This window comes from Pteropus medius, unplaced genomic scaffold (genome assembly GCF_902729225.1).
Source record: "Pteropus medius unplaced genomic scaffold, Ma_sr-lr_union100, whole genome shotgun sequence".
NCBI lineage: Eukaryota > Metazoa > Chordata > Mammalia > Chiroptera > Pteropodidae > Pteropus > Pteropus medius.
In genome coordinates this window covers 1876754-1903663 of record NW_024349141.1, presented here as the reverse complement: position 1 = coordinate 1903663, position 26910 = coordinate 1876754, and the positions used below count along the sequence as shown (strand labels likewise).

Sequence of the window (26910 nt, the reverse complement as noted above, 5' to 3'; positions counted from 1 at the left end):
CACCTTTTAGAGAAACAAACATGATCTTGTGAAATTATTTTATCTTTTGTATTAGAATTGTTATTTCAGACTTACTCATTTTTTGTTAAGCTGAAGTCATTGATGTAAGGAACATGGAACATAAAGAGCTGCTCATCCCTAAATGGCTCAGTATACTGTATCTTTTTTTTCCAATTACAGTTGACATTCAGTATTATTTTTTGTTATTTTCAGACTACAGTATAGTAGTTAGACATTTACATAATTTACAAAGTGGTCCCCTTGATTAATCTAGTACCCACCTGGCACTATACATAGTTATTAGAATATTATTGACTGTATTCCCTATGCTGTACTTTTCATCCCTGTGACTATTTTGTAACTACCAATTTGTACTTCTTTATACTGTCTCTTGAGTTGTTTTATACTCAATCTAATACTCTGTGAAAAAAAATATATGTTTATATGTGTGTTATATATAAGAACCATCGTTGTGTCCTACTATGTGCCAGGCATTCTGCTAAGCACAATGCATTTGTTTTAATCCTTACAGTAAATCTTATAAAGAGGCAGGTATAATCCCTGTTTTGTAACAAAGATGAGGAATCTGAAGTTTAAAGAAGTCTCATAACAAACACATCGACTGGCTGGAGAAGAGCATGAAGCTTATCAGACATCACGTAGCACAGGCCTCCTCCCAGAGAGCTTGTGAAAGAGTCATTTCATTAAACATTGTTAAAACCAAAATTGTGTTTGTTCTCACAAGTCTTTAGAGCACACGGGGGCCTTTTGCAGTCGGGACGAGCCCATTTCCTTTCTCAGTGGGAAACACTCCAAGTATTCCTCTTGAAACAAAACACCAAGGATTATTTTTGCAGACTTCTGTGGAGTCGTTTTTTGGACAACACCCTGGAACAGGAAACCACAGTTTCTCCTAAATGTGTACAGGATGGAAATAGATAACATTCTTCATAAAACCACTGCCACAATTAGTGCTTTCAAATCAACGTGATGGTAGATGGTTTGATTTGAGCATTTTTTACCTGAATAAACTGTTAGAACCTGCCACATAGGAAGTTCATGAATAATTTTACAGGGCTTTATTTTATAAACTAGAAATGCAGCAAAAAGATGCATGTAGTTGAGGGAATAGAGCACTATATGATTTAAACGTTTTGAAAGCTTTCTCTGAAAAGTGGGTTTGAAAGAAAACCAGGGTACTTACTGTACTATAAATGACGAGAATGCAAATTACTGTGGCTACCTGAAGCCCAGGTACAGCTCACTCTTATTGGAGAAAATGTGATGAACTTAATGATCCAGGAGATGATGGAAAGTCTACACGGTAATCAAAATGTGACTGCATTGAATTTTTCCTTGTAACAGCAGAGTAGCCAATGTTATAGGGCAAGGCCCAGGTGTACCCATGGCAGATTCAGAAGGAATGTGGTGCTTAACTCGTCAACCCCAGTCTTTGCGCTTGGAATCATCTTGCTATAACAGTTGAGACTCCTTTTATATTTTTGTTTTGTTTCTGAAAAGTTCCGATAGCTAAATCAGGCTGAATTGAAAAATTTCAGGCTACGATAATTTTATGACTATTTTTAAATCATTGTAAGGAATGCATGGTTATATTTTCCTGATAAAAAATTGAAATGTTTTGTGCGAACCTCATTCCCAACTTGTTCCCTAATCATAGGCCCTTCTTCTTCTTCTTCTTCCCCTCAATGAAAAGCTATCGCCGGTTTTGTGAACATACTACTAGTTTGCTTTGAATGTGTATGCATAGAGATGCTTCATAACTCCTTGGGATACATTTAATATCTTTATTTTATTTTTAAATATCAAAGGTATAACACGTTTTTGTGTGTACATATGTGTGTATAAATATTATACTTTTAAAAATTGACTGTTTACCCTATTTGTGCCTTGCATATGTTGTCCATATTAGTTCCTGTATATTTGCTTCATGTTTTCAACTGCTTCACAGTATTTTCTCATTATGAGTATTCTGTGGTTGCTTGTTTGCATCTCCTATTATTACATGTTTAGATTGTTTATATTTTGTTGACATTAAGATTGATACTTGAATGAACATCTGTCTACATGCCTCCTTATACAGTTGAAATTTTAATAGACATTGCAAAAATGAGAGTACAGTCTTCAAGCAGATATTTTAGGGACCCTTTTTGCAAAGCAAAACATGCCTTTGTATGAAATAGGATATAAATAAAAGTAGATCTCAGTTTTGCTTCCCCGTGATACGTGTGATAAAGGCAAGCTCATATGGCTGCATGCTACTAGGTATTTTGGAGCTTACAGTAGCAAAAGCTTGATGCCCTGTTAGATGGTCTTCTCAGAGTATTAATAAGAACTGTCCCTCTTTCTGCCTGCTCACTGATAGCAGAATGCCCTGGCTGTTGAACAATCACTATATGGTACTACCACTGAGTCCACAAATAGCTCAAAATTAACTTAGGTTCCTATCAGTCAGTGACACAAACAACAGAAGGCTACTCTGGCTAAGCTTTAGCAAAGATGGACTTTGGTGCAGGGTGATAAGAGAAAAGGTGAAATTTCTGGGAAAGCCAAACAACCCAGCTCAGAAAGCATTAGATTCAGGGATGGATCTGCTCCGAACCTATTTCACTGTTGGTGTTTAAGTCTCTTGGTTATAAGATGGGCTAGTCTAGGGGAGGGTGAGTACCTTGCTTGAATGGCTCATCAAGAAAAGTTCTAGTTGGGAGAACCTTGTTAACGGAAAAAGGAAATCCAGCCGCTTTTTGTAGGAGGAGGAATATAGCTGCTGGGTGGCCAGAAAATACAATATCTGCTGCTACTGAATAAATTTACCAATATATCTCATAGCTTGTTTTATCAATATCTGTCGTTTTCAAAATTTGGTTTGCACTCTAATACACGTTTACTCACATGGTGGAGAACTGGTTGTTTGAATTAAGTATCTATTTTCAGAAAATTAGACTAAGGTTAAGTATACGTAAGACATTTGAATTTTAAAATGCCTGAGAATTGGCATCAAAAGTCCTGGAATTATTATGCTGTTTTTGATAGGTTTATGGTTATTTATAATGGTAGAAAAGAATTCTGAATGGGATTCTGGTATGACTAGTACAATCAATTTGTTCTTTTCTCTCTGGCTTCGATAGCATCATTTCGAAAGTAAGAAATTAAAAGGGCGTGGTTAAGAAATGGTCATCTTAAATAGGAGCCATAAAACATTCTAATGTAGTTATCTGGATTGGCTGACCCTCAGAAACTGTGATATAATAAATGTTAGTGGTTTCAAGGTGATTTGTTATGCAAATAACAAATACAGTAGTGATACAAATGGGCTATATTTTTAGTCGATGGGAAAAGATTTCTGATGATTTTGTGCTTAGATTTTAGAGAGTTGAACAAAACCCTCTGTTCACAACCTTCTTTCTAAGATGTTTAAAGACAATACTAGATATTGTTTTTCTCTCTCTGCCTCCATCCTTCCCGAAACAAAATCTTTGAGAAGGAGACATTTTGCTTGCTGTTCACCGTGCTTTTCCAAGAGGTCTGACTTTCTCTTTTTCTGGTCAGTGCTAAAATTGTAATGAGGATCGTTTTGACCTTTCACGAGAATCTGTAATGGTGGATTATATTTCAAGCATGTTGCACAGTGATTATAAGATTGGCCCAGTACCTAGGTAAGAATTTAAAAACTGAATGTGACATTAAGATGCAGGTCTATGTTTAGCTACATCCACTTGTGCAATTCTGATTTTCTTACCCGAACAGTTTTTTCAAAACCTAGTCATATACTGTCACCTCTAGCTTCAGTGATGTTATAATTGAGATGAGTTCTTAGGTATAAATGTGGTGCTGCTTATATGAGCACTGACAGCTGAGTTCCAGAGAGGTGAGGGCATGCACCTTCAGTGCATCCTCTTAGAAGTCACACATTGTCACATTTGCCATATTCTACTGATCACACAAACCAGCTCTGATTGATTCACTATGGGAAAATACTAGAAAAGTACATGAATACCAGAATATAAGGATCAGTGGGGAATTTTAAGACTGCCGCACACCTTATCTAAAATTTTAATTTTCTCATACTTTTGCTTTAATTTTTTTCTTCTTTGAACTTGTCACTATTTAAATTATTTTATTCATTTGTGTTATTCATTGTGTATTTCCCAGAGTAGAATATAAGTGTTACAAGGACAGGACTTTTTGTACGTGTCGTTCACTCTTCTGTCCCTTCTAAGACCAGGCCATAACGGCATTGTGGCTTCTGCCTTGGTCTCACTGATTGTTTCTTTTGGTAAAAGCTGAGCGCATTAGCATGGTACACTGAGAAAGAAATGAGGCTCCCGCCAGTAGCTGGCATTGTTTTGCCAGCCACGTGAGTGAGCCACTTTGGAAGTGGATTGTCCAGTCCAAGTCAAGCCTCAGGTGGCTGCAGGCCCAGCTGACTTCTTGACTGCAGCCTCATTAGAAACCCCGATCCAGAATCAGCCAGCTAAGCCATCGCTAAATACTGACCTTATAGAGACCGTGACAGATAATAAATGTTTATTGATGTTTTAAGATACCGAGTTTTGGCGAATTTTGTTACCCAGCAATTGATACCAATGTAAGGTGCCAGGAAAGCCCTTATATAAAAAGGCTTTGGAGAAGTGACTGTGCCTTCCTTCCTTTTCTCCTCCAAGTTGATGCGTTCTGGGGAGAGTGATTTTTCTCTCTCTGAGCTCTGGGAATGGGTATGTGACCCAGGCCTGGGTAAGCAGGATCTTAGCATTGCCTTGACTGGATCAGAGATGGGCATGTAACCTGGCCCATCTAAGGAAACTCAGTTCTGTAGTTTTCTCCAAACTGATGTGACCAAAAGGCCTTTCCATACTGAGGTTTCTTTGCTTATAGGAACATAAAGTAGTTGCTGCTGGTGACGTATCAAGAGAGGAAGGCCTGCTTGAGAGTGAAACCAGCACTGGAAAGCAGAACTGAGTTGGCAGGAAGAGAGAGAATGCATTGTGATGGGGATCTGAGAGCTGTATTTAGCAGTACTACATATATATATATATATATATATATATATATATATATATATATATATATACACACACATACGCACAAGGTGTACTCTGAACATTTCAGTTAAGTGACCCAATAAGCCCCTTTACCCCTTAGTTTTGCCACCTTGAGGTGGGTTTATTTCATTTTGATTTTCTAATCTAATAAAATCTGATTTTACTTCAGTCTATCCGTTGACGTTAACAAGGGAAAATATGTAAAGACATTCCTCTGTTTCTTCTATTAACTCATTTTCCCTCCCCCAACTCCATTTCAAAACACTGAGATTTCTTTCTCTTAAAATTTGTGCTTCTTGAATATGCGTGTGTATGTGTGTGTATAAATGTATTTATGTGTATACACACGCTTTTTTTTTTTTTTAACTTGCCCTATTAGGAAGACTTAGGCCACTATATATTTATAATCATTAGCAATTTGCAGGCTTATCAAGAGCTGTGCTACTGGATGGACATTGATGATACAAACAGGTCTTTATCTGTAATATCAGCAGTCCAAGTGGGCAGTATTGCTCTGAGGTTTAAACTAGGTTTCAGTTTAACAGTTTCACGCTTCGGAGAACCGCATATCCTAACAATCTGTGATGTGGGGTGTGCAGAGGAAGAGAATATGCTGACAGTGCAATAGAGAAGAATATTTTATTTTTTCGGTTTACCTAAAAAGCTATAGCTATATCTGCATGTTATACTTTTTCAAATAAAAGTGGGGAGCTGCTGGTTTATAGAGATATAGAGTCTTTTCGGCTGTGATTTTTAAAAATTTTTTATTGCACTGGAAGGAGAGCATAGTTACTGTATGATTCTCATGTTTGACAACAAACCTCTTCTTGTCTATTTAGTGCCCAGACCTGGGTTTAGAGCCCGAAAAAGATTCTAAGTGCTCTGTCATTTCACCTGCTGACCTTAATACATGAGCACCTAGGAAGTGGCAGGCGTAGGATATAAAGATTTCACAGCTGGACAGTTGGGCTCTTCTCATAGTTGATCTCTGCCTTTTGTTTTCCCTGTTGGAATTTTTCCCAGCTGATTCTCTGAGAACCATGGGTTTTGTGATCATTTCGTTGCAAGTTACACCTTCATTCTTTTGTAATGAATCCCCTCTACATTGTCTTGATGTAGCTAGAGGTGCTCTCAGACCCTTTTTAAAACAGCTGGATTCTTGTCCAGGTCTCGTGGTTTTCAAAGTGTATTCTAGAATTCTGTGGTTCCTTAAAGTCTTACAAAATTTTACTTTCTCTATTTTAGTCTTCCGTGTAAAACTTCAAAACTCAGTTTGAAGAAAGACTTGAAATAGCTTTAAAAAGTTTATGTCAAGTAAAACTTTATAGTTTTTTCATGTTTTACATGTGGATGTAAAATAATATAATAGAGTAGGCCTTTTGAAAGTAAAGCACATATATAATTATCGTAATTTCTTATTTTTATTTTCCATGTTCTTGGTTTGATCGAATAGTGCTTCAGGCCTCACAATATATATATTTACACTTCCATAGTTAATTTATATATATTTACACTTCCATAGTTAATTACTTTTTGTCATGACATATTTGACCATTCTTTATTGGTCTGGTATCTATTGGTGGAGGTGCTAGTGATCATGGTCAACCATGGTGATCTCAAGCTCTTCTACTTACATAGAACGTGAAGTCCAAGGATTTTTAAAATTGTAAGATATGCATAATACAAAATTTGCCATTTGTACCATTTTGATTTGTACAATTCAGTGGTGCCTAGTGTATTCACAACATGATGCAAGCAGCATTATTATCTAGTTCCAGAAATTTGCATCACCCCAAGGGGAAACTCCATGCTCTCTAAGCAGTCACTCTCCATTTGCTGCTCTCCCCAGTCCCTGGCAGTCTTTAATCTACTTTCTAAGACCAAGAGTTTTTGAAGGTATTTTAAAATTATAAAATTTATCTTCTAAGCTGTCGCATAAGGAAAAGCCAAAAGGGTGAGTTATGCGGAAATGAAGCCCACAGTCTAAACTACAGTTTAATTGGTTTTCCCATTATTACTTTACCATCCCAAACTCAGTGCTAAACATTTTAGGGTGTGTCCTTCCACGCCTTTTTCTTATTGCATGCACATGTATGTATTCACATATCTTCAATTCATTTTCTCATTGCTTATAAAGACAGGCTTATGGTGTACACATCCCTCTGCAATGAGCTTTTTGTGAACGTGTTCCATGAAGACCACTCCACGTTGTTACAAACAGCTTTAACTCATTCACTCTGTAGCTCTGTAATATTTTTTACTGTAAGTAGACCATAAATTACTCAATCATGCTGCTCTTGGGGGCCCTTTGAAGATTTAGTAGTTAATCTAAAGAATGTCCTGTGAGGAGGGCTAGGCAGATAGAATTAGCCTCTTTTATATATTAGGATGCTGAACCAGAGAGAGGTTAAATCATTTATCTTAAGTCACAGACACACTACTGCTCTATGATGCTGTTGCTTATATTGTCTTAGAAATTGAATTTCAGTACTCTCTCTCTACTATTGTATTCTATTCCTTTATTTTTAAAGATAATAATGCCCTTCCCCCTACATTTTTTTGTTAACCATTTCCTTTTTCCTGGTCATAGTCTCGTGTGTGTATAATCTTTTTTTCTTTACTCCCTTCACATAACTCGGTACATTGAGTATTTGGCAATTTTGCAATTGAAGTACAAATACCTCATTACTCCAGAATTCTCATATTGCAACATCTTGTTTGGAGTTAGAATTCAAAGACCTTTGTAAGGTCCCTTAATGTGTGTTATATAACTGAAGGAAATTGATCCAGAGGGGTTAAGTGACTTGCTTAAAGTCATATAGCCCTCCACTGGCCAAAGCAAGACTTGAACCCACCCCTCCTGAAATCATATCTCATCACCAATGCCAGATATACCAGGGGTCCCCAAACCCCCCTAGGGCCGGCCTGTTAGGAACCGGGCGGCACAGCAGGAGATGAGCTGCAGGCCAGCAAGTGAAGTTTCATCAATATTTGCAGCTGCTCCCTAGCACTAGCATCACCACCTCAGCTCCACCTCAGATCATCAGGCATTAGATTCTCTTTGGAGTGCTGGTCCCTGGTGCCAAAAAGGTTGGGGACCACTGACGATACCTCCCATGCCAATCCCATGGACTGGAGTACCATGTGAGAAAGATTCTGAGACTTTCATTGATTAATGTCTGCTATAGATGGGAGAGGGGAGATGACCAAGATGTCGGTTGTACATATTCCATTGCCTGTGCCCCATCACACCATACTTACAGTGACGATTCTTGAGTAAGGCTAGAGAATTATACTTCAAGGATTCCAAGTATCAGCCTGGGGACAAATGATAAAGTCGGGTTGAGGTCTTATGTGTTATAAGGCTTTGAGACTACATGGGAAACATTTGCTTTAATTTTTTTCTAAGTGGTTGAATTATAAGTTGCTAATCGGTGCTGTTCCTGGTATCTTCATACTAGTCTTAGGAAGACTGATGTAGTTCCTAACATTTTATCCACTTTTAATTACTATATTGCTGTTGAATGTTGGGTTTGTGAAATTATTTATTTTTTTCTGCAATCAAATGTAGCTTTCTTTTTCCACTGGAAGAAATGATACTGATTTTAGTTAAACCTGGCCATCTGAACCTCAGCGGTATTGACATTGGGGCTAGATAATTCTTTGTTGTGAGAGGCTGTCCTGTGTAGTGTAGGATGTTTAGTAGCATCCCTGGTCTATACCCACGCGAAGCCAGTAACCCCACACCTCAGTCCTGACAACTGAATTTCTACAGACATTGCCAAATGCCTCAGGGGCAAAATTACCCTTGTATGAGGTCTACTGGGTTAAACTGATGCACGCTTTAAATGGATTGTAATAAATTTTTTAAAGGTTATTTCCTCTGTGGTCCATTTGTATTTTAGACATTAGAAGTAATAAGAAAACACGAAGGAAAATAAACACTCATTATCTTTAGAAAGACAGTAGGACACTTTGCTTCCCTGTGGTGTTGAATGGGAAAACCACAAATACAGAAGCTCATTTTGCAACAATAGGTGGCACACTACTATCAGAAGCTACTTCAGAAAGTGGATGGAGGTGATTGTTTTATGAGTGAATATATTTCAATCCAGTTTTATTAACAATTTTACCAACTCCTTTTATTTCTTTTAAAAGGATATTCTATTTTATCAGTGCTTCTGCCGCCAATTTTATTCTTAAAAATGAGTACAAATTTGCCACTTAGTGTAAAAAACAAGCTTATAATCAATACAGTGTTTATAATAGATCGTGTTGTCATGGTTGCAAACCATATAACTTTAATGTGTCAATTATTTTCTCAGTGCAGTACAGAAAAAGACATTTTTATCTTTCTTAGGTTATTAGGTGTTCCATGTTTTTTTTCTGAAGAGGTAAATTATTTTTTTGAAGAGGTGAATGAATTTTTTTCTCTCTATTGATACTTTAGTTAAGAAGCTCACTATTATTGTATATGGCTTCTGCTGAAAACAGGTCATGAGATGCCACTTGGGAGGATCTGAAATTATGGCATGACTATTTACTAGTAAAAGTAAAATATCCTACACCTTTAATTATGATACCTTTGTGTGCAATGGGAGAAGACTATAAATTGAATTTTAAAGATTGTAATCACAGTGTTTATGTCTAACATTATAGAATTTTTCATTACAAGCTCCTTTAACATACTGTTCACTAATTGTTTATTAATAAACACTGTTCCTTGCTTTTGCTATTTTAGTAAACATCACTTTCAATGATTTGCATATGCAGGTTGTGATGAAAAAATTAGAAGGTGGGGTCAAAAAATTTCCTGAATGAATATTTATATTTTTATGGTTGTGTCTCTATGACTTTTTTAGGGGTAGCTTTTAAAAACTAAGTGGAATAAAAGTTAATCTAGTGGAGAACAAAAAGAGTATTAATGTATTTTTTTCAAAAGAATTCTGTTTTAAATACATTTTAATAGTAATATTTTAAAATATTTAAAGATGCTTGGGTTCTTTTATTATTAGAATACTATTGTTAATTTATTATATACCTGCTATGTTCCAGACATTGTTTAAGACCTGAAGAACATTTTCTCTCTGTAATCCATATAATTTTTAGGAATGAAGAAATTTGAGTCCCTGGGAATATTATTAAATAGCTCATGCCACAATATTACTAAATCACAGAACTGAGATTCAAACTCATGTCTGATTTTAAATTACTCTTCATCTAAAGTCATAGATTGTCACAGCAAGAAAAACTTAGAGCCATCATGAAGTAAAGTCTTACTTATTTCTATACCCCTGTGCCCTTTTACTTCCTTCCCTTAGGTATGGAAAACTTTGTTTAAGCAAATTCATATGGGAGCCTGTGTATACCAGACACAAGGAGAGCTTGCTCGAGGCCAAGGCAGGCAACCCATAGCTATGGCTGCTAGGCCCTGAGAAGTTTAGATAGTCAGCTCCTGAACTGTTCAAGATTCTAGTTTTGTTTGTTTGTTTGTTTGTTTGTTTTTAAATAAGCAAGCAAATTTAAGAATGGAAAGGCTGATAAATGCCAAGCATATTTAATAGTTGTAGAACTAATGGCCTGAACCCAGTGACTGCTCTTGTTTTATGGTCTCAGTTTTGATCTACAGAACACATTATTTGTTAACTCATTTCCTTTTAAAATTTACTAAACTCTGGAAGAACACCGAGAGATTCTGGTTTGCACACGGAAGCATAAAATCTTGTGCAATTGTTTTGTCATGTTCCCAAGATGTTGAGATACAGAGGAGGAAACGTTCTGTGTACATTTCAGAGTTAAAATTTCTGCCTCCAAGGTAGGATGTAAAATTGAGACAGTTGATTAGAGTGCTGGACTGAGAAGGAAATCCTTTCCGTAAATTTTAATATGTCCCCCAGTCATCATATTCCATCTTGTTGACAACTGCGTTTGTCCTTTCAGCAGTCACAAACTCTTAATTGATTCCTTCTCTGCCGTGGTGGTGGTAGAGGGGGCTTTTTCCCCAGGGCACAGACGTGTAGCTAATTTTTTTAAGATTAAAACTTTTGAGATAACTGATGTTTTACATGTAGTCGAATACTTTCCCTGCTTAACTAGAAACTCCTCCAGTGGTGACACTTTGCAGAACTATTTATTATGTTAATATCCCAACCAGGATATTGACATTAATATAGTCCCCTATCTTACTCCATTTTAAATTTCCCCAATTTTATTATCCTCATTTGTGTGTGTTTTTATTAAGGTATATACAGTTTTATCACCTGTGTAGGTTCATGTCTTCGCCACCAGGGCCAAGATGCGGAATAATTCCAACACCTCAAGGCTCCCTCCTGTTGCCTTCTATTCTATACCCACTTCCCTCCCATCCTCTGAACTCTGTCCCTGGCAACCACTAATGTGTCTTCCATTTCTAAAATGTTGTCATTTCAAAATGTTATATGAATGGAATCGTACACCAAATAACCTTTTTTTGTATTGGCTTTTTTCATTCAGTTTGATTTTTCTAGTGAACTGTCCAAATTGTTGAATAATAGCAATAAGCGGTTTTTTATTGCCAATTTGGAAAAAAAAAATATGCACCGCTAAGACAGTCCTTTAGGAAACAAGCTTTTGTTATGGTATTTTCAGTGACATAAGGTATCAAAGGCATATTGTTTGCCGTAATTGTTGTTCTCCAGAGTTTCCACTGAGTAGCTTTTTCTTAGTCCAAAAAAAAAAAAAAAGAAAAAAAAATTGGCACAGATGGGGCTCCTTGAAGCTTTGTCAAACAGGGGGCTGAACACAAAATCTGCGACGACTTCGATCAAAGATACCATAGTAGAAGGAGGTCCTTGAAGCTTTGTCAAACAGGGGGCTGAACACAAAATCTGCGACGACTTCGATCAAAGATACCATAGTAGAAGGAGGTCCTCGAGGGCAGAAAATGCTGTCTTCCTTTTATTATCTTGCCATAGTTGGCTGTTAGTGGAGTCTTGTCTTTTGTCTTCAAAGCTTTGGAGAAATGATGGACATAAAAGAAAATGACACAGGGGCCACCAAAGAAGCTTGTCTTTATTGTTGTTTATACGGAAAGTATTATTCTCTGCTATTGGCAAAGTAATTTTCAGCTCCAGGTGAACCCAGAGCATTCACAGTGGTTTTCACAAGCCTTATAGGGAAGCTTAGAGTGGTGTTAATTAGAGATGGGAGAGGGAGGACATAGGCTGGCATCCTCAGTCAGTTTGGAGTTCCTTCGGTGGCTGGGGCACTCTTTCCCAGTCATTGCTACAGTAGGACAGCCAGTGCACGTGGATACCTGTGGGTTTTATTGCACTATTTAAATTTTTCTGCCGTGTATGGTAGGGGTGCACTGCTGTTTTAGACATGCATTGTGAGTTGTGAAATTAGATTGCACAGATCTTATGGGGACAGAGAAGTATGATATGACACAAGCAGAGATTTGAAATGTTCTTATACTTTGAAGTTGTATCATCATGTACTAAACATATTGAAACTTTCTAATAATTGTCACCTAGAAGAATGGTCTCTCTGTAACTTTGGCCATGGAAGCATAATTAGTATTAGAGGGTTATGGGTACTGCGGGTGTTTCTCACACTTGAAGATTGGCAGATGCCATTACCTTTCATTTGTCTGGAATTTTATTTTCTAGGGCTGCTCGTAAAAATCTGTTTCAAGGGATTCTTCTCTTGTTTCCTTACTTTCTCTTTGCCATCAGCCAAAATGGTGGTGTATCTGTGAAGACTCAAGGTGGTTAATTGGAAGGTTCTCAGTTCACTCCTAATATGTGATCCTGGGCATGACATTTAACCTCTTGGGGTCTTAATTGCCTCAAGTGTAAAATAAAAAAAAGAGATTTCATTGGATGACTCCTGATTCCTTTCCAGTTTTAGCAGTCAATAAAATTTGTGGGTATACAGTATGAGTCCTGGCACCTTTTTCTGCAGTGAGATTGATGAGATAGTAGGGCGGCCTGGAATTTCTTATGCAGACTCAGGAACTGCCTGCCTAATGAAAGGAGCCAGTCTCATGGTGTTGCCAGTGCTCAGGGCTGGGCACAGGCGAGGACTTCACATTCTTTGAGGAATAGGTTGACGATGGATTGGTACTGTGGAGTCACCTTTCTTCAGGCCTCTCCTTTAGTGAGGATGGGTTTTACCTGCCTCACCTGTATTCCTGACTTGGTAATGCCAATGAAAGCATTTAGATGGTTGGCATATAAATGTTGGCTGTAAAATTCTTTCAACTTTGCCGTATGTTTGAACATTTACATGGTAATATATAGGAAAAATATCTGATGAGAACGTAATCATTTAAACCTTGAGAGCAAATCAGAGTGTGTGTTTATCTGGAGGTCCCAGTAGCATACACTTCATTTCTGGCCTTCTCAGGTTCTTAGGTATTCCTCTGTAGCAACAAGTGTCTACAGGGCAGGAATTTTTGGTGGGTGCAGGATGCCTCCATGTTCCCGTTACCTGCTCTGCTTATTTGCTGTAGAAGGCAGCTTCTCCTGCTTTTCATTGTGGGGCTCAGGAGTCACCTTGGGCAACATGACTGCTCCCTCCTGCTCTTTGCACACCTTGGATGAGTTCAGTTTTTCCAGGTTGCCATAAAATTCTGAACATGTCCTTTAAACTGGTAAAAGGAAAAGCGAACTATGCGTGTGGAGTTAATACGTAATTCAACTTTTTTCCACTTTTACTAGAAAAGAGGTAGTTCAGCAGATTAAGGGAATTACCCAAAATGAACCTCGGAGTTTTCTTACATGTTCAGCAGAACTCACTTATCAGTACCTACTCGAAACAAGTCGCTCAAGGTTAAGTTCATGCCGATTAATGGAAAATGGCAGTGGAACCAGAGCTCTGGGTCTGAATCTCAGATCTTACCTTCTCCTAAGTTATGCAACTTGAGACAAGTCAGGTAAATTCTTGGAATCCCCAATTCTTCTCATTTGTAATATGGAGATAGCAAAATTACCTACTACGTGGGAGTTATAACGAGAACAAAAACAAACTATTCCTATAATGTCCCCTTGCACCTGTCATTGAATTCTTCTTAATTAAGACCTGTTCTATTATTTCACCCCTTTATTTATTCGCCTATCGTTTTATTCAGTATCCTAGGAGACAGGGCCATTCTATTTTCACAGCAACATAGAGACTTTGTTTTGTGACGCCAGCCTCTAAAGATGTCCATCTTTGTCTGATAAATACGTAAGTGGATAGTGCTTTTCCTGACCCCTGGTCTCTGGGTGTGGAGGTTTTGAACCTTCTAATGCTGCCCAGTTGTAAGCAAAGCAGCTGAGCATCACAAAGATTCTGGGAGAATTAAAGCAAATCCCAGGGGGATTCGGAAACCAGAAGCGATTTGCTTGTCACTTGATCTTTCTCTAATGAACTATCAAGTTCAACTTTGCATGGTGAACTGAATTCATTTCAGCTCTTAATTTTTCACCTCGTAGCTATAATCCTCTGGCTACCATTGCCGTCTTTAAATCTGGTTCACCAGCCACCTGGAACATTCAATAACCCAGGCATTTTAAGGTTTTCCCTTCAACATCTGTGCTCTGGAAATTGAGAGGAGACCATAGTTTCGGAATACACTGAGAAGGTAGGGTAGACCATGGGAGCCATCTCGTAGTAATGTGGGGTGTCTGTTTTCTCATTCTTTCCAGATCGTTTCACGCATTCCTCTGTACCCTGCTATTTAAATGGTTCTGTGGAAGCTCTGTAATGAGATGTAGCTGTCTTAGAAATATCCTCAGTGTCAGCATGCCACTATCATATGGGCTCATTCGGCCATTCTCTCATTCATTTGCTCTGAGACTATTTTCTGCTTTGCTCTCTCCAGTGCTGCAAGCTCAAGCATTTGACGATGTCTGGGTGTCCAGAGACCCGGGGCCAATTTTGCTGGTCTCAGGGGGCATAATGGTGCTTTTGTCCCAAGGTGGACTGGGGAGTTGCTTTGTGTGTGTGGCCAGGGTGTTTGTGGGGTCAAGAATGTACAAATTAGAATGCTGTCATTCAGCGTCTATTCCCAACTTGACCCTTGCCAACGGCCACAGCAATGATAACAGCAGCTGCCAGTTAGAGAACTACACTGTTCTGTCATCTCTGTTAGTTCTCTAAAAAGTCCCATGAGGAAAGTACTGTTATTTGTTTATTGTTTCCATTTTCTACCTGAGAGTCCTGACTGCTAGAGGTCTCAGTCCAAAGCACATGTCTAGTAAGTGGTGAAGTCAAGATTCAAACTCAGACATTCTTGAGCCGGTACCCGAGTTTGTACTCTCAGTGTATTGTTCCCTGACTATTATTCTTACCTGTGGAGTAGGTGGGGGAAGGGGTGCTGTCCTAATACAGATGGTCTCATACCTGATCATAATAAAATAATTCTGTTTTGGACTTGGGCCCCCCATGCCAACAGGGGGCAAGTGGCAGCAAGCTGCTTCCACTACGGGAGCAGACAGAGCCCATTTGCTTTCTCATTGACTAAGTTCTCCTTCCTTTCTGTGTTGTACTATATTTTTGAGCCCACTGCCCCAAGGATAAAATTTGTTTCCTCTGATGGCCATGTAGCCAGGGCAGCCACAGGAAGCCTGGGGGTTTTACTGCTCAGCTTTATCTGCGCTCTTTTAGGAAATGCCAAGGTTCAGCAGATGTTCAAAAGGCACTGACACCTAATCACCGTGCTGTAGGCTGTTGCCTTAACAAGTCTGCGGAGTTAAGTTAGTGCTGATACAGACGGCCTTTGTCAGTCACAGGGGGTCTGGTTTGTTTATAGGTATAATCTTTAACCTCTTTGATGGGCCAGCATAAGGATTTTGGGAAGGCTCCTGTGGGACAGTTTTATAAAAGAACCAAGGAACTTAATTTCTCAATGCCTGTTTATATGCGGTATGGATAATTCATTCAAATTTCATTCCCGCTGCATCCAGGAATGGTCTGACTTTGATCTGTCCACTAGTTAGGGACACTGCCTCCACTTACTTCACTGAGTATCATTTTGTGTATTCTGTACTGCCTTTTCAACAACCTATATTTCCCGTTTCCCTGTCTTCACACACACAGAGAAAAACTCTTCATTTAGCCACAGTAACACACTTCTTTTTACATTTGACCACAATCATTTTCTTTAACTCTAGCCTCATAAAGGAACAGACGTTGATGTTGGTCAGGAACTGGAAAGCTTCTGAGACTACTGCCCAGACTGGTGTGGAGTTGTGACTGTAGCTGGAGACCAGCAGGAAAAAGAAGGAACATGTCCCCATTTTGGAATACCTGGTTGGGAGGTAGGGGAGAAATATGAGCATAACTCCTTTCTGTAAAAATTATAATTGTACAGATTTTTCCCCACTTTGGAGCTGGTTGTTCTTTAATCCTAGCAGAAACTCGTGTTTGTATGGAAGAGAGACACGGAGTGACAGGGCCCGAGTTCAGAGAAGGGTTTGACAGGGGAGCCAAGGATTCTAGTTGGCTGAGTAGAACATCAACCTTTGAGCCAGGATTTGAAAGGGAGCAGTACCAGATGGCCTTCTGGCTCCAGAAGTTCCTTCTGGAGAAGAGCATGGTTTTCTTGTCTCTGTGATTCAGCAACAGCAGGTGTTGATGGTGCCCCTACTGGGTGCCTGGCATGGCCTCATACTCCCTGCCTCCCACAGCCTGCAGTCCTCCTCCATGGCCAACGAGTGACTGCATATGGAGACATATCAGCGGCTCCCATTGAGCTGACTCTGTGCCTGAAGTAAGACTGGTTAAATGGGTAATTGATGGAAGCAAAAAGCCAAAATGAGGGGCTCCCTGCTGAGTCACTGGTTAGTCAAGAGGCTCTGCATATATGGCAGGGCAGAAGTTGGTGACCTTCTGGTTCTGATTCCAGAACCAGAAGTTTGTGAGTCTTTCTTTCCCTTCTTACTCCCCTTTTTGTCTTATAATAATAATAAGTTTAACAATTCATAGCTCTTATGAGCTGTACACTAAGCCCTTTCCATCCATTATTCATTTGATCCTTTCCTGACTCCTATCTTCATATTAAAAATAGGGGAATTTTGCTCCAGAGAGGTAAAATGAAGTCACCCGTTTTGGTGAGTGGCAGAAGCGGGATCCTGGGAACGTCTAACTCTCTAACAATCCGGGCTCTCCACCCTGTACTTCTCCATCTCTCTCGGCAGCTCTCTCTCCCTCCTTCCTTAGGGATTCCCAGAGCACCCATCCTGTGCCAGGTTGGGGATGGGGTACCAAAGATAAGAGGACGTAGGCTTACCCTTAAGGAACTTGAAATTGAGTTATTGGGGACAAACAGATGCTTCTCACCCTTTATAAGGTGCCGGAAGCCCAGGGCTACATGGACTTCTACCTGAGCCTAGTGCCTGGACACGGTTTGTCACATCTGAGTCCTTGATTTTTCTTCCACAGGGAGTCTGGGGCTTTGGGACTATCCTGGGCTGAGCACCTTTCTCCAGGCAACACGGAGCATCAGAAGCTGGTGTGGTTCCCTTTCTCCGTGGCTGTCTTGTAGATGTGCTTTAACAAGCAAGATCTGTGCTGAAGCCTCCTGTTTATTTAAACCTCCTTTCCCTATTCCCCAAATTCTCCCTTAACCACGTGAAGAAGTGTAAAGAAGAGAGGGGACATCTCTTAAGCACTGCTTTTGTGCCAGGCACTGGACTGAGCATAAAACCTCTGTGCAGTGGATTGTGTTCTGTCTAGTCTTGTGGTGCAAGGGCCCTAAGATCAGATTGTGAAGTATAGTTTATGTTGCTTGTCTGCTTACAGATCCTCCTGTGACTCCTTGCCTCTCTCAAAATTGATTCCGAAATCCATAAGTTTAGAAGAAAAGCCTTCTGTAATTTTGCCCCGGTTATCTCATTGACTTCCCTTCTTACCACTCTGCCCCTACATTCTGGCCTCTCTGCTGTCCCTTGATATGCTGTGGACATCCCACCTGGGCCCTGTGCTTTCAATGCCCTCTCTCCCCCCTTCTAGGCTTTCTCCTTATGTTAAAATTTTCTCCTGTGAGTTGGAATTTGAAGGTTTTGATGGGCAACCTGAGTACATTTGGCTTATAGATTTACCCCGAGGTTAATTTGTAACAGAAAATTGCTTGTAAAGGGATGCTTTTTTTTGTTTGTTTGTTTAATAAGCACAAGTAAGGCAAACAACCCAGGGTCAAGGTGAAATATGGTTTCTTAAAATTTTTGAGGTTTCTAGGGGCAGGCTCTCTAGATCTCTTATTATTTTGAATTCCTTTGGGCATGGGTCTTTGTACTTGAAATAGCCTCATATTTAATTCAACATGCACATTTATAACAAGGTCTTATTTGCTGATTTGCTCAGAATTTTTTTTTTTTTTTAGATTTTAATAAATTAAGGTATCTTTGGCTTTAGGGTTGGTCACCTCTGAGAACTTTTTCAGTAAAACAGATCTGGTCTCCTCTGTGGCCTCACTCTCGGCTTTGCAGACTGTGCGGAGGAAGGAATTTCACTTGTTAGTCACTATGGCCTTTCCTGCTGCTAATTTTATTCTTGCTCTGAGGTATCTGTCGTTGGACCATTCACCATTGCTATATATCAATGATGCTGTCTGTAGTGGCCTGAGTCACATGACGGGTAGTGTCCAGATCTTTTTTCTACATAGCCATTTCTTTGAAGCACCTCCATGGAATTCAGAATTAATTTTCTCTTTTGACTTAGAGGTATCCTAGCACAAACCCCTGGGTTCTACTTTGCAAGAAGCACAGAACAAAAGAACATCTTGAGATCGGTCTGTGGGCAGATCTTTGTGACACATTAAATCATGTTTTAGTATTTTGGCTGCATGATTGAAAAAATGTCAAAACCCAGAATGTATAATTGCTTTATAGACAGGTGACTGCACACATTTTAGATTATGCCAATAGAGCTTTATTGTATTTATCCCAAAGCTGACTGGTGTATTCCGAAGCCCTGGGGGCCGTTTGTGACTATGTTGCTTAAATGCTCATCGTGACTCTCCCCTCCTACTCTGCCCCTCCTGCCACTGGGACCTCCGTCCTCTCCTCTGCCTCTGCTCCTTGTTGTCACCAATGCTGAATGAACTTCACCGGGCACAGGCCTTCTACATAACCACCTTTTTCAACAAGTCCTGAGATGTGCTTTATGAGGCTTAGAGCCAAGATTGGTAAATCTTCCCTGGAAAGGGCCAGATGGTAAAAACAGGTTTCCTGGCCCCCTGGTTTTAGTTGCAGCTGTTCTCTGTTGCTGTATCACACAAAAGTAGCCATGAGTCAAAAAACAAATGAATGAGTGCGGTTGTATTTGGATTGTGGGCTGTGTAGTTTGTTGACCTCTGGCTTGAAGAAGTTACTTATCCAAGAACAGGTAACTAGTAATTGCCAGGAGTACGATTTAAACCTCGCTATCCAATTCTAAAGTTTCCATGTTGAACCTCTGTGTACTTCACAAGAGATCCGTTGGGCTGTCTGTTAAACTCATTTGAGCCTTAACCCTTATCTCCTAGAAAAATATAGTTAATAATATATTTCTAGGGTTATTATAAGAATCAAATAACATAATATAGGAAAGGTTCTATTAAGTGAATGCATAATGTTACAAAGAAACTAAAATAGGTTTCTAATAGATCGATAACAGAATAAAACTTTTATTCTGCCATTTCTTTTGACTTCTAATGATTGAAATTCTAATTAATAGATAGAATATCACTTATTAATATTACTGAATAAAAAGACAGATGTATCTATTTATTAGCCTTTGTATACATTGAGATGATCGAAGAGATATTTTATCTAATTATAGAGATCTTTCTAGCTTTTCACAGTGTTTTCTTTCACTGAGCACAGACTCGTCACCCTGTTCCTTGTCTGAGGGAGCAATTAGGGAGTACAATAATAATATGCCACTTACTGCATACTTATGCAAATTCGTATTTTCTTTTTTTTTTAAGTGAAAGTGTACATATGTACATAAAAGCGAACTCACCTTCACTGGTCAACTCCATGATGCAAGTGCTGATATCCATGTAATCGCCACCAAGGTGGATGCAGACAATGTTTCCAGTACCTCATAAGGATTCTGTTGCACTTCTTCCTGGTCTATCAACTGCTCTGCCACTGTTCAATTTCCGTGACCATCGATAAGTTTGGTCTCTTCTCAGTCTTCCTATAAATGCACGAATATGATCAGTACTTTACTGTGGCTGGATTTTTCTCTCAGTATATTTGTGAGATTTGTTTGTGTAGATGGCATGTACCAATAGTTTATTCTCACTTTTTGCTGTGTCTTATTTCACTGTATGTTGGTACCACAATTTATTTATCTCTTCTCCTGTTGATGGACATTTTTGTTGCTTCCATTTTGAGGCTAGAATATATCAAACTTCTGTGAACTTAAATGTAAATGTTATTTTTGTGGCCATATATTTTATTTCTCTTTGGTATACAAATTAGTATTGTGTCTAGTAGAGGAGATTGGAATGTGTGTATTCGAGGGGTGTCCAAGAGCCATTGTCGGTTACTTTTATTTCAGATATGTATATATTAGGGCTTTCAAGATAAAAACACATAAACATGTAATTCTAAAAACATTTCAAGTATCATTAAAAAGAGTAAACAATGATGATGCATATTGTCTTAGTTAATTAAAATATAATACTATGATTTAAATTCATCCAAGCAAGAATACATGTAAAGTAAAAATGCCAAGCATTATTGTTCATACCATTGTGGAAAAAGTGTACGTGTGTGTGTGTGTATGTGTGTGTGTGTGTGTCTCTGTGTGTGTGTGTGTCTCTGTGTGTGCATGCACTATTGTATAAATATCATTGTTTTCTTTCCTTTTGTTAGGAATGCATATAAATTGTTTTTATGCATAGTACACTCTGCTGATGCTAAATATTCCATTGTGAAGTGGGAAGAATGATTCTTACCTCTCAGTTTTGAGCATCAGATGATTATATAAAATCTGTGAAAGTGCCGTATGAACTGTAAGGTTGTGGGTCAAAATAGAAGCAATCGTAATAGTAATAACTGGGTTATATTAGGGTTCTGTTTGTGAAATAAATCAGGTCATTTCCCAAAAGCTCAGTCAATGAATATGACTAGGAAAGTGTTTTTTTTTTTTTTTTTTTTTTAAATTCATTGTTTAGAAATCAGCAGTGGAATAAAGTTACAGATGAAAATTTGAATCATGGGTTTTAGGAAAAACTGAATAGTTTTTTAAGATTGTCAGTCTCTCCATGCTTCAGTTTTCTTGTTTTCAGAATGAAAGGATAATAAGTAGAGTATCTCGAAGGTCCCTTCGAATGCTCAACTTTCACCACATTCTCCTTTACTATTAAAAAGCATAAAAATGCTGTCTGTCCACTAGGAATTTGATTCCAGTAGAAAAATTTCATCCTCTGGGCCCAACTGGATTATGGGATGTGTTGTTTGACAGAATCTGTAGTGACTTCAATGAGAACAAGAAAGTTTTGTTGTTGTATTCAAAACATTTTGTCTCTTCTGCCAGGACCCAATCGTTCTGTACAGTTCCAGGTTAGTTACCCTAAAAGGGACAAGTTTGCACAGGAGAAAAGGAGAAAGGCTTGTTTCTCTCTAGCTTCGTATTTTAGAATTCATTTTCTGTCCCACTTCCCGTTGATTCCTGCCGCGGTAGCCTTGGTAGTCAGGGCAGCGGTTCTGGAAATCGCCGAGGCCTCTAGGAACTGCAGCTCCCAAGCAACATCTCTTGCTCGCCTTCCCTTTTGAAGGAAATAAATAGTTCTCCCTTTTGCCTTTTCTCTTTCTGTCTCAGCAAAGCTGTGTAACTTTAAAGGCCGCAGGCATTAAGGAATCAGGGATCTGTATTTTAAAGCGGAGTGGTCTGGCCCAACATTTCAGAAGCCAGGCTTGGAGATCTCAGCGCTGAAAATACACCCTTACTTTATTCGACCAATGTGGAAACAGCTGATTCTAGGATAAAGGAGCTTTTTTCATATACTACATTTACTGTTGAAGCCTCAGTAAGGGAAACACTTTTCAAAATGTCTTGTTACAGAGAGGATTGGACGAAATAAATATATTTCCTGCGGCAAATAACGTGCACTTGTAGCAAAGGGCAGTCTCTTTAGTGCAGCTGGTGTTCGAAATGCCTACTAAGAATGTTGATTCTGGAGGCAGAATGAGTCGCTTTTCCAGTGTTTGGCTCTGCAGCTCACTAGCTTTGTGATCTTGGGCAAGTTACTTATTCTCTCTGAGCCCCATTGCACTTCGTTCTGAGGATGGTTTGATGATGCAGGCAGTACTTGCCTTCTGGGGTTTGTATTTCCTCACTCAGCAGTAGCCACATTTTTTTTTTCTTGACCATCTGTGAAGGATATCATCCATCCATCTCTCTCTCTCTCTCTCTCTCTCTCTCCCTCTCTCTCTCCTCTTCTCCTTCTCCTCTCTCTCTCTCTCTCTCTCTCTCTCTCTCTCACACACACACACACACACACACGCACATACCCCTTACATAGAAAAAGGGTCACAGTGATTTCTCCTTGGGAATTTTTCAAGCTGTCTACCTCAGTGAAGCTTCACAGTGTGCTTTTCTTGAGAGGTAAGCAGACTCTTGGCTGGTTTGTATGTGAAACTTCTGCATATTTAATCTATGTATTACCAGAAAAATCCAGAGGTTGGGGCAGAAGTAAAGTACCCAGCCTGGTAAAACCACTATATTTGGAAAGGAAGATGCCATCCTTAAAATCATATTCCTCATTTGAGATCCTTCCTTAGAAAATCGGAGGAGTTGGTTGCATATCAGACCCATCCATCACCGAAACGATGAGTCGAAAAATGAAATAATTGAGTTGCAAAATGTGGCTTTTCTTTCTTTTAGCAGAGCCATTGAGTGGGAGTAAATTGATACAACACAACCATTTGGGGGAGCTATTTAGTAATGTAGTAAAATTTAATGTTTTTTTATGCTTTATAATTAGATGATTCCATTTGTAGTTTAGAGAAACTCTTTATACATGTAGCCTGGGTGACACGTACAAGTATGTTCATAATAGTTTTGATGGGGAAAACTAGCTACGACCTGAATGACTGTCACCAGGCAATATCTAAATATATGGGATATATTCATCTCTTGGGGGACCATGCAGCTGCTAAAATGAATACACGGGTCTAACAGTTCAAGGTGGATGATTTTTAGCTTTACCTGTAACATTCCATATCTTTACTATTAAAACATCCCAATCAACTATAGCAAAACATTAAATCTTGTTAAATAATGGTAGTGATGATAGTGTTGTCATTTTTTTTTTTTTTTTTGTCTTTGAGCATTTGAAACATTTCTTAATTTTAGATAGCCAGTAGAAAAAAAAAATACTGTAGGATGGGTTATGGCTTGCATTTGGTATTTATTTTTATGTTATAAAATATTATTTCTTTGAGGCAAACATATCGTTAAGGTGTGACGCATGAAGTGTTTTGTGTGAATGAGAGTATGTTTTTGTGGGAGAGGGAAGGTAGTTTTTCCTACCCCATTGTCTACTTACCATGAAGGCATTTTTCACACATAAACTCTCTATTGTGAGAGAAAAATGAATTACAGTTCAGAAAGTGATATAGATGAGTTGCTAAGTGAGCAGGATGCTAAATCGGCCTTTCTGGGTCTATGTCTCGAATCCCATTCTTAAGGGCTGCAGAGTATGAGGCAAGAGACTCAGCCTTCTTTTGCCCTGTTGCTTCTCTTTTGAACAATGTCAGCAGAGTAGTAAGTAGGAAATGGGATTATTTCTGTTGATTCAAATGCCAGACAGTGTTTGACACAGAATTTATGTTAGCTCTTTTTCTTGTTATGGTTTGCTGTGGGAAAAGCAACTCTAAAACACAGTTATGGGATCCTAGCAGCTCTGAATCATATTCTGTCTCAGGCACAAGAATCCTGAGCCCATAGCACTGAGCCTGTGCTATACTCAACCCGCTTCTCCCTGGGCTGTATAACAAATAGGAGCTACCCCTGTTTTCTCTCTGTTCCATGCCTCGAGATGTAGGGTTGGCCTAGCAACCAACTTTGGGAAACTCATGCTCTCAAGTTCCAGGGTATCTTATCCACTGTAAAATAAAAGTGCACTAGGTATTCTGTCACCAAAAACATGTTTTCGGTAAAAAGAAAGGATTGCTATCTTGTACGCATCACCCTTGCATATACTGCTGTGTAAGCACAATGTGCACTGAAATAATAGATTGAGTAACTGTGGATCTCCACCCTCAGGCTCTCCCAATTTCTGTACAGGTTAAGGTATGTCTTAAATTTGAACAGTTTCATCCAATGTGTTTCTCTTCAGGGTTTTATCTCGCTTATGCAAATATGTTTTCAGTGTTGCTGATGGATTGGGTATATAAAGGCACCAGGATAATCTTGAATTTGTGGGTACTTCAGAGATGGGGTGCATTTTGAGTTAGAGAGGTAAATGCCTCCCTTTTCACTTATGTGCCCGCAATACTTTTCCTTCTTCTTCATTTTTCACTCGCAAACTCACTTTACATTTGTAGGACTTGGTCTAGGACAGTGGTGGTTTCTCAACCAGGGGTGGTCATGCTCCCTAGGAGACGTTCAGCAAGGTCTGAAGACAATTTTTATTGTTATGACTTGAGGTGGAGGAGTGTGCTACTGGCGTCTAGTGGGTAGAGGCCAGGGATGCTGCTAAACACCCTACAATGCATAGGACATTTCCCTACGACAAAGAATTATTGAGCTCAAAATTTCAGTAGTGCTGAGGGTGAGACACGCTGCCCTTGGCTGAGTTGTAGGCTGAGGCCCAGAACCAGAGTTCCAAGGCCTGATTACATTAGTGTTATTTCAGTGTAAAATAAATCTGGCATCAAAGACTTACTCTTATGTAGAACTGAAAGACAAAGCAGGCCAGGAGTGCAGCAAACCTGTTAAGTCTCACATATCCGAGGACTCTAACTGGAGTACAGGGTAAGCAGGAATAGAAAATTGTTACCTCTAGAAATTCTCCCTCCTCCTTTCCCTCTGCCACATGCCCTTATCTAAAGAAGGGAGATTCAGAGTGTTGTATAGCTCTGATGAAATCCTTTGATGATGCTTCTCATTTTCTTCTTCTCTTTTCAGTGTGTTGAAATCATGTGTCAAAGCACAGACCTGCTTAGAACAGCGAGTGTTAATAAAGGCTGTATGTAGCCTTTCTGCTGCATTCTGGTTCCGCAACTGACCCTTGAAGAAGTATTTCTCATTGATACCATTCAGGGAGCCATTTCAGAAGGACCTTGGGACTGCCTGGGGGTGGCTGGCAGAAACGTTTGAATTCCATCTGCAATGCAAAAGGCTTTGAGAGAGAAAAGATCTTCTTTTTAAGGAATCATCATGTTTTTAGTGCTAATTATACAGGCTATTTGATTAATCAGTAAATTCCCATCTTTATATCAGAGGGAAACTTGGAAGTGTTTTAAAATGAAGGTATCTAGTGGCCTGAAAAAACTGTTTGCTTTTTTTTGTATTTTGGAACTTGAATAGCTAGCAATTTAGACATCTGTTGAATGGAGGGGTGTCTGCCTGGAGTTGTGGCTCCGACACACACACGCGCGCTCGCACGCGCACACACACAAACTTTTTATAGACTGTCTTCAAGAAGCCTTTGCTAAGGTCCTTCTAGTCTATTTTTAAAGTGCCATCATTTCTTACAGGGGTGTAACTGGGAAACAAAACTTGTAGAGGGTCGAATTTTTTTTCGCTTCTACCTTCTAGAAGCTTAGAAATAAGAACAGGCCAGATTTCACTTCATTCTTGACCCACTTTGAGAATAATACAAGGTGTGGGACACAGGTGGCAGTGGGAGAACCTTGTAATTGAAATCCAATCCCTACTTTTTTAAGTCTTAATCATGATTGACTGAAAGCAGTTTTTCTAAAAACAAACAAAATTACAAATGGTGCTTACAAATTTGAGTATTTGATAGCCTTATGTCAATGAGAGGAATTTTTACAATTAAAAGCAGTAATTAGGAAGGACACAACGTCATTTCTGTGGTATTCTTGCCCAAAATGCATAACCTTACTCCAATCCTGGGATGACGTCAGACACACCGAACTGAGGGACAATCTACAGCCAATTGTCAGGACCCTTGTCAAGATCATGAAAGGCCAGGAAAGACTGAGAAACTGTCATAGACTGGGAGACGCTAAGAAGAAATAAGTAAAAGCAATATGGGATCCTAGAATTGGAAAAGGACAGAGAAAACCCGGTAGAATTCAAATAATTTCTGTCTCAGTTTCAGTCATGTCATAACGAATGTTAATTTCCTTGTTTAGATCATTGTACTGTGGTGGTGTAAAATGACAGCACTCAGGGAAGCTGGGTGAGAATTATATGGACACTATACAATTTTACAACGTTTCTGTAATTCTAAAATTCGTTTGATGCAAATTTGTTTTAAAAAGCAGCACTTAGTATGTATAATGGAACAAATTAAACAGGTTTTGTTGTTTTCTCATCCAGATAGCAATTTCAGTAGCGATTCACATAAATAGTTCACAAATGTGTTAGTTTTATTAATTTAAAAAAAAAAAAAAAAACAATAAAAGTGTTGGTTCCAAATAGTAAATGGCAAATTAATTTATTAAATTGAGGAGGCTTATATTAGTAAGCTTTCGAGGTTAGTGTTTGGCATTTAAAAAATTACTATAAAAGCAATAGGCTTATAATAAAAGTAATAATGAAAAATTAAAGTAAAAATGAGTATTTCCTTCCACTCAATTCCTATCTCCACTCCCTCTCGCATTATCGCTGTACTACCCCCTACTGTTAAAACTTAGGTGCAAATCCAGGATTTCAAGTTCAGAAACTTGTGTCTAGGTAATACCTATTAAAC

General features: G+C 38.9%; 1 protein-coding gene across 4 annotated transcripts in view; it reads left to right on the top strand.

Moving 5' to 3' along the window:
• Positions 1 to 26910, top strand: part of PTPRG (protein tyrosine phosphatase receptor type G) — a 631793-nt gene that overhangs the window by 232623 nt on the left and 372260 nt on the right. The gene's annotated exons all lie outside the window — the stretch shown is intronic.